This window comes from Motacilla alba, chromosome 4 (genome assembly GCF_015832195.1).
Source record: "Motacilla alba alba isolate MOTALB_02 chromosome 4, Motacilla_alba_V1.0_pri, whole genome shotgun sequence".
Classification (NCBI taxonomy): domain Eukaryota; kingdom Metazoa; phylum Chordata; class Aves; order Passeriformes; family Motacillidae; genus Motacilla; species Motacilla alba.
Genome location: NC_052019.1, coordinates 37,447,330 through 37,460,133, shown reverse-complemented (window position 1 = coordinate 37,460,133; position 12,804 = coordinate 37,447,330). Strand labels below are relative to the sequence as shown.

The 12,804-nt window shown below is 37.0% G+C and overlaps 1 protein-coding gene across 8 annotated transcripts in view; it reads left to right on the top strand.

Annotated features, from left to right (window-relative positions):
• PALLD (palladin, cytoskeletal associated protein) overlaps positions 1-12,804 on the top strand; it is a 187,620-nt gene that overhangs the window by 82,453 nt on the left and 92,363 nt on the right. The window lies entirely within an intron of this gene.

The window sequence follows — 12,804 nt, the reverse complement described above, 5'->3', positions numbered from 1 at the left end:
TTTACAGGAAACTTGCAAAATATAAAAATGCTGTTATTTTAGCATTCATGTTGAATTTAAATGCACTAAAACACATTTGAGACAGCGAGCCGACAGTATTCCCTTTCTACTCACCGCTTTTTCTTTTAGTTGCTCTTTGTCGTTCTAAGCAGTCTGGCAACTGTAGAAGGGAAGGAGGAATGGAAGAACTAGAAAGACAGAGTAGTGAAGTAACAGTATATATATGGTGGTGGTTGTGCGTATGGGAGGGAGGTGGTCCTGTACCCAGCATACATATCTGTTGCAAGACCCACTCGTGAAGAAAGGAGATGGCGGTTCCAGCAGAGCAGTAAAAAAGAAATTTCACCCCAGAGCTTTCTTTCCCAGAAGCAAGGTTGCCTGAGATAAGGGAAAGAATGTGGTGTAAACATTGTATAATGGTCACTGCTATGTGTGCAAAATTTGTTTTGTTTATAAACAAAGAGTCAACATAAAATACAGTAACGTGAGAGGGATGCTATTGCAAAAGTCCTTTCAGTTGCTGATGTTCAAATTGATGACCTTGGAATCCCTAGTGTAATTACACTTGATTCCTCTGTTTTGCAATTAACAGCACTTGATGCACAAGAGCCTGATCTTGACTGCAGTCGAGATACATGTTTTGCTTGGTCAAAGGAAGTGTAAGTCTGTGCTGCTGTCAGAAATTGAAATCTTGCCTTCTCCTCAGCCAAGTATTTTGCTCCCAAGCACAGTGATAGCATAAGGAAGGGAGAGTGCCAACAAGAGGAGAAAAATAAATGCCTGACTGCAGACACTTGAAATCAGCTTTCAGCATTTGGAAAACTGCTTCCTTAGTAAAAGTGAACAAAATAATGATGTTAAAATTAGCTGAGTACTAAAGTAGCTCTCAACCATGAGAATGATCTCTCTTGAAAAGAACTCATCTGTGGAATTTTTTTTTGTCCATAGAGATGGTAGAATCAGCACATACTAGCAGTGAATAAGAGCAAGCACACTTATTATAACATTTTTTAAAGTTATTTAAACTTCTAAATTGTTAACTATGGAGAGAGCTTTAAGCTTCCGAAAATCATTAATAGGTTTATTTTTCAGGAAGACTGGTTTTAAATTTCCAAAATAATCTTTTGCTTTCAAGTTTATCATAAATTATAAATTACCTAACAGTTTTATCTGTGAACTCTCTGAAAACAGTTTCTTCAGCCAAGACTAAAAGTAACTGCAAAGAGTTTGGGAATGAGAGGCTGGTTTTGGTTTTGTGTTTTTTATTATTATTTTTAATTTAACAAGAGGGAGAGACTGAGTACCTTCTTGAAGTACGAAATACATTTGCATCTTGGTAATGTAGCTGTAACCAACACCTATAAATAATGATTTATCTCAATTCAATCTAATGCAAGAGTGGACATGCTGCAGAGAGTTACTGTAGTTGTTTTCAGGCTTGAAAAGTGTTTTTAAAGTCCTAAAAACATTGAGATCGTGGTTACAGACAGTTTAGTAATCCTTAAGGCATCATTAGTTGTTGCTTCAGTCTGGTGCTAAGAATATTTAAAAGAGTTTAATAGGACAATATAAAAATACTGGGAAAATATATATATATAGAATTACTTGATGAAGTAGTCAACACCAGGTATTTTGCTAAAGTGAAATCTTAAAGACAATAAATTTAAATATGGTTAAAAGGCACAATATTTCATAATACCTTGTTTGCAACATGAGTTTTTGTAGAGTAAAAGGACTGTTGAACTGAGACAAAACCCCCTGATTTCTGTGATTCTGATCTCTGCTGCAGTGACCTATTTGAGGAGGTTGAGCTATTACTATTACTGTGCCTTGTTCTTTTCAGTCCATAATGGTGTAGTGCACAGATGAGGTTCCAGAAGATCCCCAGCAATGTATGTTAAGATATTTTGCGTCTCTCAAAATCAGGCAAATGGTGTTAATAGTAATTTCAGTGTGAAGTCTGTGTATGAAGGTTCTGCCTTAAACCCCTTATAATCCTCAGTGTGAATGCCTGCAAAAAAGACACAAGGCTCTTCTGTAGGACTTTATATAACATGTCTGTGGTTTCAAATGAAAAACTTCCATTCAAGTGGCTTGGTATTACTGTTATTTTTCCATGTGTCTGTTAAAACAGTAAGAGAAAAAAGGATGGTGTTCATATGGTTACTGGATGTACCTGTGTGATGTTTGTTGGCCTTATAACAAGCCATTATTTTTAAGTTCATAGACTCAGTGTAACTAAAATGTGGTGCCAGAGCTTCCTGTCTAGAACTCTACCACCTGACCGGAGAGCTTCTCTGCAATTGTGTCATGTTCAGCCTCTTTGTGTTGGAGTCTGCCACATACAATGACCACAAAGAGTATAAGCTTAAAGGGAGTTTATTATTTCTATAATAATTGTATTTTATATCTACAAGCAGCAAGAAACTTTTTAGAATACATTGAGAAGAGCTGGATAGAAAAACAATATGTGAGAATAGGCAACAGTTCAATGATTCACGTAGCTTTACATTTATGAGCAAAGGTCTATCCATATCCATTTCTTTTGTTTCATCTGCTCTGCCCTTTCAAGGTTGATAAGGACCTTTGGATCTTTATCTTGGTGTTAAAGTCTACCCTCAATTAAACCTTGATCTACAGATACTTTCTACTGTAGTAGAAATAACTAATGCTAACTAAATTTGCTAAAATGTAAAGCAGGATAACTGCACATGAGGTTAATCCCTTGATAATAGTGCAAGTCCAGAGCATTTTCTGCATCTGTTTCCACAATTAATATATGGATGTTTCATCTTTAATGCTTTTTTTCCTCTCATTCTATAGCAATACATTTTCAACAGAAATTGATTTAAAACGAGGAAAAGTTTTGTGAAGCATTTCCATGTCATCAGGCTCTTGGACTAGGGTTTATAATTTACTAATAACAAATAATATATGAAAATAGAGGAGGCTTTATGAGAGAATATACTAAGAAATAGGATTTTTCCCCATTTTCTCAGACTCATTTCTTATGCAAAAAGGTGGAAATCCTGAAAAGGAATATGAAGTGTTATAATTTCTCCTGGTACACCTGTGGACTGAATGCAGTAGATAACAGTAAGTTTAAAGCAAGGCATTAGATGTCTTTTTTTTGTGATCTTGGATCACTGTGAAAATCTCTGAGACCACTGGAAGACAGAAGAGAGGAAATAGGAAGTGTTATGAAAAATAGGTTGAAAGTCACATTTCACTGCCTATTTCAGATCAAGGAATAGCCATGACCCACAACCAGTGGCAGTTATTGCTGAGAAATTTCCTTTTTACTTGTGTCTTTGTTAAGATAGTGTCAAAGGGTAATCACAAATGAACTTTAAGCCTTTTAAAATCTGCAGCAATAGAAGTCTGAATATCTTTCTAACAATAGATGTGAAAAACAAGAGAGGTTAAAGGTGATACATTTTTTTTTTGTTGTTTTTTTCTCCTTTTGGCACTGATGTTTTCTGACCCAAGTAGGTTGAGGCACCTAAGTGTACATCCTGCCTACATAAAAGCTAATCAGTATTTTAACCAGCAAAGTCAAATATCCTTGAAACAGTTACAAAATACATATGCCGTTTGTGCCACCATCATGGTATGCACACAGGACTTTGGTATTTTTTCAGATTTGTACTTTAACACTGAAAATAATCCAGTTTATAGGACAAGCAGGGACATGAGGGAAATTAATAGAATCATAGAATGGTTTTATTTGGAAGGACCCTAAAGGATTACCTAGTTGCAGTCCCCCTGGAATGGGCAGGGACACCCTCCACTACACCAGGCTACTCAAAGCCCCGTCCAGCCTGGCCTTGAATGCTTCAAGGGATGGTGCTTGCAACAGCTTCTCTGGGCAACCTTTTCCAGTGTCTCACCACACTCACATTAAAGAATTTCTTCCTTATATCTAATCTAAATCTACCCCTTTTCAGTTTAAAGCCGTTACTCCTTGTCCTATCACTATAATTACTCCTATATGTCCTATCTGCTCCACACTTCCACAGGCCCCCTTGAGGTACTGGAAGGGCTGCTCTGAGGTCTCCCCAGAACCTTCTCCAGGCTGAGCAACCCTGGCTCTCTCAGCCCATCTTCACAGGAGAGGTGCTCCAGCCCTCTGAGCATCTTTGTGGCCTTCTCTGCACTTGTTCAAACAGCTCCATGTCTTTCTTATGTTGGGGACCCCAGAGCTGGATGCAGCACTGCAGGTGGGGACTCACAAGAATGGAGTAGGAGAGGGAGAATAAGCTTCCTCAAGCTGTTGATCATGCTTCGTTTGGTGCTGCCTAGGATGTGGTTGGTCTTCTGGGCTACAAGTGCACAAGTTCAGCCACTTGCTTGAGCCTGTGCGTTTTAAGCTTTCAGTTAAACACATGCTTTAAACTTGGAAAAATCTTTAGTGCCTCCAAGAGTGTTCTTCCTCTTTTTTCTGCCTGAGAATTGCTTGATAGCTCTGTTGCCTCTCTCATACCTTTGTTACCAACACCACCAGCTCCTCAAGGTACCAAGAGTGGAATTTTTTTCTAAGAAAAGGACAGCAAATGTTGGGACTGGGGGGTGGATTATGTATTTAAGGCAATTTGGTTTTTCTGTAACAAGGTTGAGTAGAATACTGTGCCAACAGTTTATGATGCACCTTTGAACCAGAAAATATAGCAGGAAATGTTGTACTATCCATCTGCAAACAGTTCATGGATAGTTTTCTGGTAATCATGAACTAAAAGCATTGAAATGAAACATTTTGATTCTTTAAACATTTCTGTTGATTTTTGTTAGTTTCTTTCCTTCTTGCCTAAATAACTGGGTGGATTTAATACTTGGAAATTATCAAGCAGAGGAAATCCAAGTGGTCAGTTCCTCAAAAATGCAGCATTTTCTGAGACGTTCTCAGTGTGCTTTGGGATAGAAAGTTCCTGCAGAAATATTCAAGGATTCTCTTCGTATCACAGGATAGAACTCTCAAACAAAATGATTTAATTGTTCCCTGCATGCTAATCCTTGCAGTCTAATCGTCATATGTACTTAATTTTTACGTGGCTTTGAATATGGCATGCAGCCACATTTCCCTTAGTATTCTTTCATCCCTGACTGTGTAAATATCCAGTCTACACATAATTTTGAAACTGTAAATATATCAACTTATGCTGGTTATGAGGAGGAAGGTAGATGAGAAGGGATATAATTTTTGGTTTGAACCACCTTTGTTTACTCTGTCTTGATACAGCTAAACCCATTTGCCAGGACTGCTCACTCCAACTGTAGAAGGTAAAAGATGAAGATGAAAAGCTGAAACAGATGGTGTTCATAATTCTGGATTTGGTTTTCAGGAAAAACTAAATTTTAAAGTCTCAGTGATAGTATATCTGTCATCTTTGCCTTCCGAGTGACTTCCTAGAGAAAGGTCCCATCTGATTCAGGCGAAGAACTTTTAACTAATACAACAGAAGATTGCACTGATACTTCCTTTGGCACCCAGGTCTGTTGAGAAATTAAAAAAAAACTCCTGCATACAGCACTTAGTATTCTAATCCAAAATGAGAGACTGGAAGTCCTTACTCAACCGAGATTTGACATGAAAATTGATTAATATTGAAAAACGCAATATTTATTTTAGAAAACTACAATACAATCAATATTTATTTTAGAATATTTATTTTATAAAATCTGCTTGTCCCTTTTGTACAGGTTCTGACAGTACTTTTTATGATGTTTAATTAGTCAACAAATTGAAATAAAAGATGAACCAATATCAGTTTATGAGGCAGAGAGAGGAATGGGCCAAAGCTTGTTCTGCCAATCCTCATTTTCTTTGGAAAATGTGTTTGGTAGAGTCCAGATAGGTAAAGTTCCTTTTGATAATATGAACTTCAAAATATGGACACTACAGTTCTCTATGATAGACAAGCTTAATTATGTGAATGGTAGTTGGGTTAAATAGTTATTATGTTTGAATGGGATCTCAAAGCTACATGACTTCAGCTTGAAATCTTCAACAATATGAGGACTGATTAGTAATTGTTTTATTATTCTGGCCTTGAATAAATTAAAAAAAAAAAAAGAAGGTAATTTGAGAATATTTTTAGCAAGGATAATTTCTGAATAGCTAATTTACTTCATGATTTTTAATATATAGCCAAAAAAGTAGGTAAACTATCTAAACACAAGATAAACTTGTTAAACAGAAGTTCAGGTGCTGGCTACCCTCAAACTCCCAGTGCCTACCCTTTAATAAATTTGTTCTTGGAATTTTCCTTATCATACAAACCATCTGCAATTAGTCCTACCCATCTACCTGCAGCTGGTCATGCCTATGCTTTAAATAAAGCTCTGCAGATGTGTGAACCCATCCTTGAGTAAGGAACTTGCTGGACAGGGTGCTAGCTCATGAAGTTTAATCATAAACTCACATAGTTATAAAGCTACTTGATTTTATTATTTTTCTGTTCCCTCCTAACACATGCTAGATTCTTTTTTTATTAAACTTATTCAATTGTCTGATAGTTTCCAGATAGCTTCTTCTATCTGTTATGGTACTACTAAATTTTTCTTGTATGTCATTTCAAGTTTTCATCCTTGTTCTCAGATATCTGCCATTATCTCTTGAATTTACTTATATTAACTGTATTTAAATTTTCTGTGTTAAGAAATGTTTTCTGGTGACAAAAATAAGATGTTGGAACTCAGTGGCATTTGCTTTTTTCTGGTTCAGTGCGCGTCTGTGAAACTTAGCTACAGAATTGACATATACTATTTTTTTCTGTCATAAACAGAATCAATAGAGGTAACTAAATATACCAAAGAATACCTAAGAATTGAGCAAGTGCTTCAGGTCCTGCTCTGTCAGCCTTATTCTTGTTCTAAGAAGCCTTATTGCTCTCTTAGAGGTTTTATGGAGGTAGGAATGGAAAAGGCTTATCCAGCAGAGGGAGAGTGATGCTGGAGAGATATCTGTCAAGGAAATATATTGATGCTTTCTAGAACATGACAAAACCATCTAAAAGACAGTGGCTGGACCACTTTCAGAGGCCCTGTTTATATCCTATAAGAAACACCAAATTGGAAACACAAGTCTAGAATTTGGCTGCAAAGAAAAAGTTCAGTATTTGGTTTGAAATTAGTCATAGGGAAGGCAGAAAAGGCCCCAAAGCTAAAGGCCAGGATAGCTGCATTTACACACAATAGTTACACCGCTGGTGCTGGAAATGTCTCCAGGGGATGATGAAGGGTTAGCCTTAGTATCAAGTAGAACAGTTGTTTACTAGAAATATAATCAGTCTCTTATCTTTTGGGAGAGTTGATAATATATAGTATGTATGTAGTGTTTGTCTAAAAAAAATTAAAAACTCATGAAAACTTAACTTGGTTGATATCTGGAATGTTCTAGAATTCCTGCCTGTTACCTTGTGTCAAGCCTTTAAGTATTCTTGCCAAACTCTGCTGTCTATTTAGTAAGAAAAATAATTAGCATGTATGAAGCTAATGGAATTGGACACCTAGTAAACACTGAGAATTTTGCTTCCAGGATGAGATTTTGGCAACCCTCTTATAACCTCTCAAAGGCACTGCATTTTTTTTTCTTTTGACTAATTGTTATTGCTCATCACAGACTTATTAAAGAAGATCTTCCTGATGTTTGGATATATGTACAAAATCTTTAATTTTCAAGACTGTGAAACATCAACTCAGTACAAGTGGAATTCTATGTATTTATCTGTATTGCCCATTATGTGACATACTACACATGCCTTTATACAGGCAAAGTGTATTTCTTGCACGTTCTTTTAAATTTTTTTCTCTTATTGCCATTGTCCTGATTCTGGAATTCATCTGTATTTTGTGCACTTATCCTTTTAACACTTTTCGTGTCCTCTTACATTTACTTGAAAGACACAGTTGCCAATTTTCTTTTTCCCCTCCTTCTCCCTTTCTCCTTCTCCCTAACAATTTTGACCACTGTAATGTTTCTACTGATATCTTCTTTCTGTTTCTGTATACTTTTTAAGAAACATATGCAAATTATAAGCTGCTGATAATTTGTGAATGTGGCAGATGTTTAACATGCAGATGGCAGAGTTTAACATGCAATACTTTGGTTCTCGTTTTAAATATATCTAAATAAAGTAGAAAAATATTAGAAACATATCTGAACCTGCAAGTGGTATATGGGATAGTATTTAAAATTTCTCGCTGATTGCAGAAGGATACTTTCTCATTATATAATTTTCTGCTTATTCTGTTGGTGTTAGAGACTGACATAGAACCTGGAAGTAAATGCTCTACTATACTGTTGTGCAGTATATGTGCCAGACTTTTACAGGTACTGATCTTATTGCAATTTATCTAAGTTTATCTCCTGGACTTTATGAAATTACCTTGCCAGTAAATGCATTGTGCAAACCCTTTGGCATTTTTTCACCATTCCTATCTGTATTTGTTTCCTTTTTAATTTCCCCCTGTAAATAATTTCTTAAACTAAGGATTTCTTTGCTTTTTATTGGTGCTGGCAAGTACAGTACAATGTTATTAGTTTTTCAGTTTGGGAGAGAATGAGGGAAGTAAGCTTAACTAAACTTAAAGCCTATAGATTCCTAATGAGAACCTGCATTCACAGTACTTGAATGCCTCCTCTTGCTAGTTCAGCTTCTGTGATAGGAATTGTGTAAGCAAACCTTGTATCTCTGCAGAATCTCTCCAGGTTTCAAGAATAGCAGTAAGTGTACAAGTGGTGATCTGGTCAAAGGATGCAATTTTGTGGTTTAGTAGCAGTGCATTCTCCCTGACGGGTAAATAAACTGAAGCATCAACAGCACATTTCAAAAGGTAAAGCATAATGGAATGGATTGCTGCTGTTGTAGTTTAGGGGAAGTTAAATGTCTGCTGGATAGCATCCTACCTTTGAGAAAATGACCTGGTAATACTCACAGGGAGAAAGCTCAAGCAGTCACAAGTGACAACAGCTTTAATGCAGCAGTTTGCTTCTGATTTCACCTAAACAATGGAGGCATCTTTGTTTTCCAGCTTTTAGAATTCACTAGTAACATTTTCAGTTGTGTCACTTTTGAGAAAAATGCTTTTTATTTTCTAATTAAATATTCAAAACATACAAAATGGGACATATTACTGAAAAATCTGATTTTATTTTTGACAAGTAATTGCTCCAACATGCATGTTAATTACATCTTTAAAATTCATGGATTTTCATAACTTCTTACAGGATAAAATTGTCATTGGAGATTATACAGAAGTGAGAAGTCCTCTGAAGTGCTTCATGTTGTCTTTTTTTAAATTAATATCTGTAGTATTTTAAATACTTAGGGAAATAGTTATATTGACTTAGATGTTACTCAGTAGCTAAAATTGCTTAGAATTTTGAGTTTTGGATACACTTCAACTTTTGTTTACTTTTATAATGCTCACTGGGAATTAACTGTTCCTCCCTGAAGTAATGTAAGATAAGCAGTGTTTTCTGTCAGAAGCAGAAATTCACAGCTACCCTTTTGGTTCCCTTGCTAATCATGTTTACTTAACTCTCAACACAGTCTAAAATGGACTTTAGTGATATTTCCAGACTTTGTTATCTAGTAAATTCTTGTCTGAGTGAAGTTGCCAAGTCAGCCCCTGAAGACAGAGCTGTGTGACTTCAGCTTCCACTAAAACACATAACATAATGCTGGTTATGAGCAAACACTCTGGAAATGTGCATAAAGAAATAACTGAGTGTGCAGAAGCATCCTTTCAGCAGCTACAGCCATTGGGATTATGTAATGAGCCTCCTCCTTGCTTTATTAAAGTCACAGAAGAATTTGATGATATGTCACAGTAGGGGACTGTAGGTCCTGCATACAGAACACCTGAGTCAAAACAAAATATTTGGGGGTGGGGGCAAAAAAAGCCTTTACAAATATCCAGAATTACAAATGTCCAGCCTGGCTATTGCTGTAGTCCAGGTAAATGTTATATTCTTTTTTTTTCCCTTCTATGTGTTTGTGTAAATGAAAGACAAAGAATTGCTAACTTAATTAAAAACAGCATGGTACAAATGTGAAGGTCCCTGAGACAGGACTCTGCAGTTTTGATGCTGATGCTGATACTTTTGCTCTGTCCAGTTTATTTTTCCTATGTGAATATTTTTCCCTTGCAGTAGAAAGACAAGAGACACAAGAGAATGAGTTTTTCTATCACTAGCTCATAGGGCTTTGTAATTGACTGAGGCTGCAGTAATGTGTTTTATTGCAGAAAGCTACAGATACAAATTTTTTATGTTCCCCAAACATATTTTATAATTTCATTACATCATGAAGTGATAGTTGCTGCATATAGAGATGGTTTGCACATGGATATCTTTGTCTCACACTTCTTAAGATCCATGCTGAGATTGTGAGGGTTAGCCCCTCTCATCATTGCTTGGTCGATAATTGGATTATGTGACAGGGATCCCAAATGCCTCGCTTCAGTATTACCCAGAATTGTGGCCTTGCCTGCAGCATCCCAAAGATGGATTAACCAATTAATTACAGATTCATCAGCTCATTGAGTGTAATCCTTTTTTAGGCCATAAGGTCCTTCAGGGAAAAGGACTCAATAGGACTTCTGATTTTGAGTCAGTTGCTGGAGCTGGCTTTGAGGGTCCTTGCCCTGGATCATTATTGTCCACTGGCTGATTGGTTTTGGTTGTGTGTTTTCCACCTCTCGTGATAGGAGCAGCAGCCATTGGTTGAGGCTCACAGTCTGGTTTAGCTGCAGGCTTAGGCTCGCTGTCTGGTTTAGCTGCAGCCTGAGTTACTGGGGTGTTGGCTGCAGCCTGAGTGACTGGGATAGCTGTTGATTTATCTCCCTGCCTCCCTGCCTCTATCTGCTGCCCTACAGTATTTAGCAGTGTGCAATAAGCATATGCCAGCTTATCGCAATGAGCTTTTTTTTTTATTAGAATCATCATGGCACTTTTCTTTCAGATATTTTCCCATTTCAGCCGGGTTCTGCATTTGTTTACGTGGAAGTCCCAGGTTATATGGTCAGAAAATTCTTTCAGAGTTTGACCCACAGCCTCCCATTCTCCACACCACTCAGGATTTTTTTATGCTTGGGTCCACACATGGGTCAGGTATCTCATTAGTTCTTCTGGACATATTAGCCCTCATTTTAGACAAGTTGCAAATGATATGGAGGAAGCTTATTGGATAAAATACCAGGAAAATGGTCTCAACATTCAGGAGAAATTGAACATTCTCAAAAAGTGACATTACAGATTCAAAGGATAAGAAGGGAAGGAAAGGAAAGGCTGAAAAGCCTCAATCCCTGCTCCTCTTCTAACAAATTGGGTGCAATTACAAATAAACTCCCAAAATATGCTATTGGAACTAGGACACAGAAGGATGAAGAAACCATAAACCACATATATCTTGAACAAACTTCAGTACCTTTTTAAATTTCTTATAAACCATTATTACTACGCTCAGCACAACAGCAACCCAAATCCGTGCCACTCTATTGTAAAAGCTACATGCTAGGGACAGAATTGGAGATATCTCCAGATAAGAAAATAAGCCTAGAGCCAGAAAGGTAATAAAACTTCAAAAAAGCCTAGGGACCAGAAACACATGAAGGCTTTCACCCAGAAGAAACATTATGAATTTAAGCAACATGGCTGCTGACTGCTTTATCCCATTATAGAGTAAATGAAACTCAAATGCAATCAGTATCAAATGTAAGCATTTTCTTGAGCCACACACTGGGCGCCAAAAAGTATTTGTCTTGGTTTAGGGCAAATTTGGAAGGAATTTGAAATAGGGTTTTTTTGGAGAGCAAATTCAAGCAGTCCTTTTTTCTCATTGGTTTGGGAAAGATCTCTTTGGAGAAAAGTGGAAAAAAACTGTTTATTTAACAAGCAAAGTACTCACAAACGTGAAAAAATGAGTAATATTAAACAATGGAACCTTTCATTGTTTTGAGGAGATGGCACATTCAGAGTCCTTTTCTTGGGGCATGGCTTGGATGTCTTTCAGACTCTCCGGGGCTCAGGTCTGGTGTCCCAGCCACAGTGCAGCTTGGGGGTCCCCCCGGGATCATAGCTCTGGTCTTCTCAGATCAAACAATAATTGAACAGTTCCAAAAACCTTCTGGCTTCAGCTAACTAAAAAACACTAACTAAAAGTGAAGAAGCATTCTCTCTCGCTGTCCGTGCTGCAGACAACACAATCAGTGCTGGAGAACACAGCGGAAGCAAGTGCCCTTTCTGCAAACAAACTGTGCGCTTCTTTTTCCCCTTCGCTCTCAGAACCAGTCTTAATGGTTCTGAGAACTTAATAGCCAGCATAAACAGAACAGATGATTGGGGATACAAGCCTCATAATGTCACCCTAGGACATGTAGTAAATACTACTCTCACAGTATTCTGAGAATGAGGAAAATTGGAGAGAAACAACTCCTTTCTTCTTGGTGAATGTTGAAACATCTAAAGCAGGTTATTAGAGATGCTGCTGAATTATCATCAGCTATTTAAGTTATTCCACAGCATTCTCATGACTAAGGTGATTACTTAAATTCTAATGATTCTGTGTAAAAACTATAAAACAATGAATAGTCCAGATTTTTCTTTCACTGAGAATATTGCATGTCCATCTCCCATGGCATATATAAAAAAGCAATTTTTTTGTTCAAGTTTCCCTGTTGTTTACTATCACACTGTTGTAGGCAGTATCTGGCAGCAGATTCCTTTTTTCATCAGAATCCTACTATAGTGTGGCTATTAACACCTTATTTAAGACTCTGCTTCTCTCTGTGGAGAGAAGACTG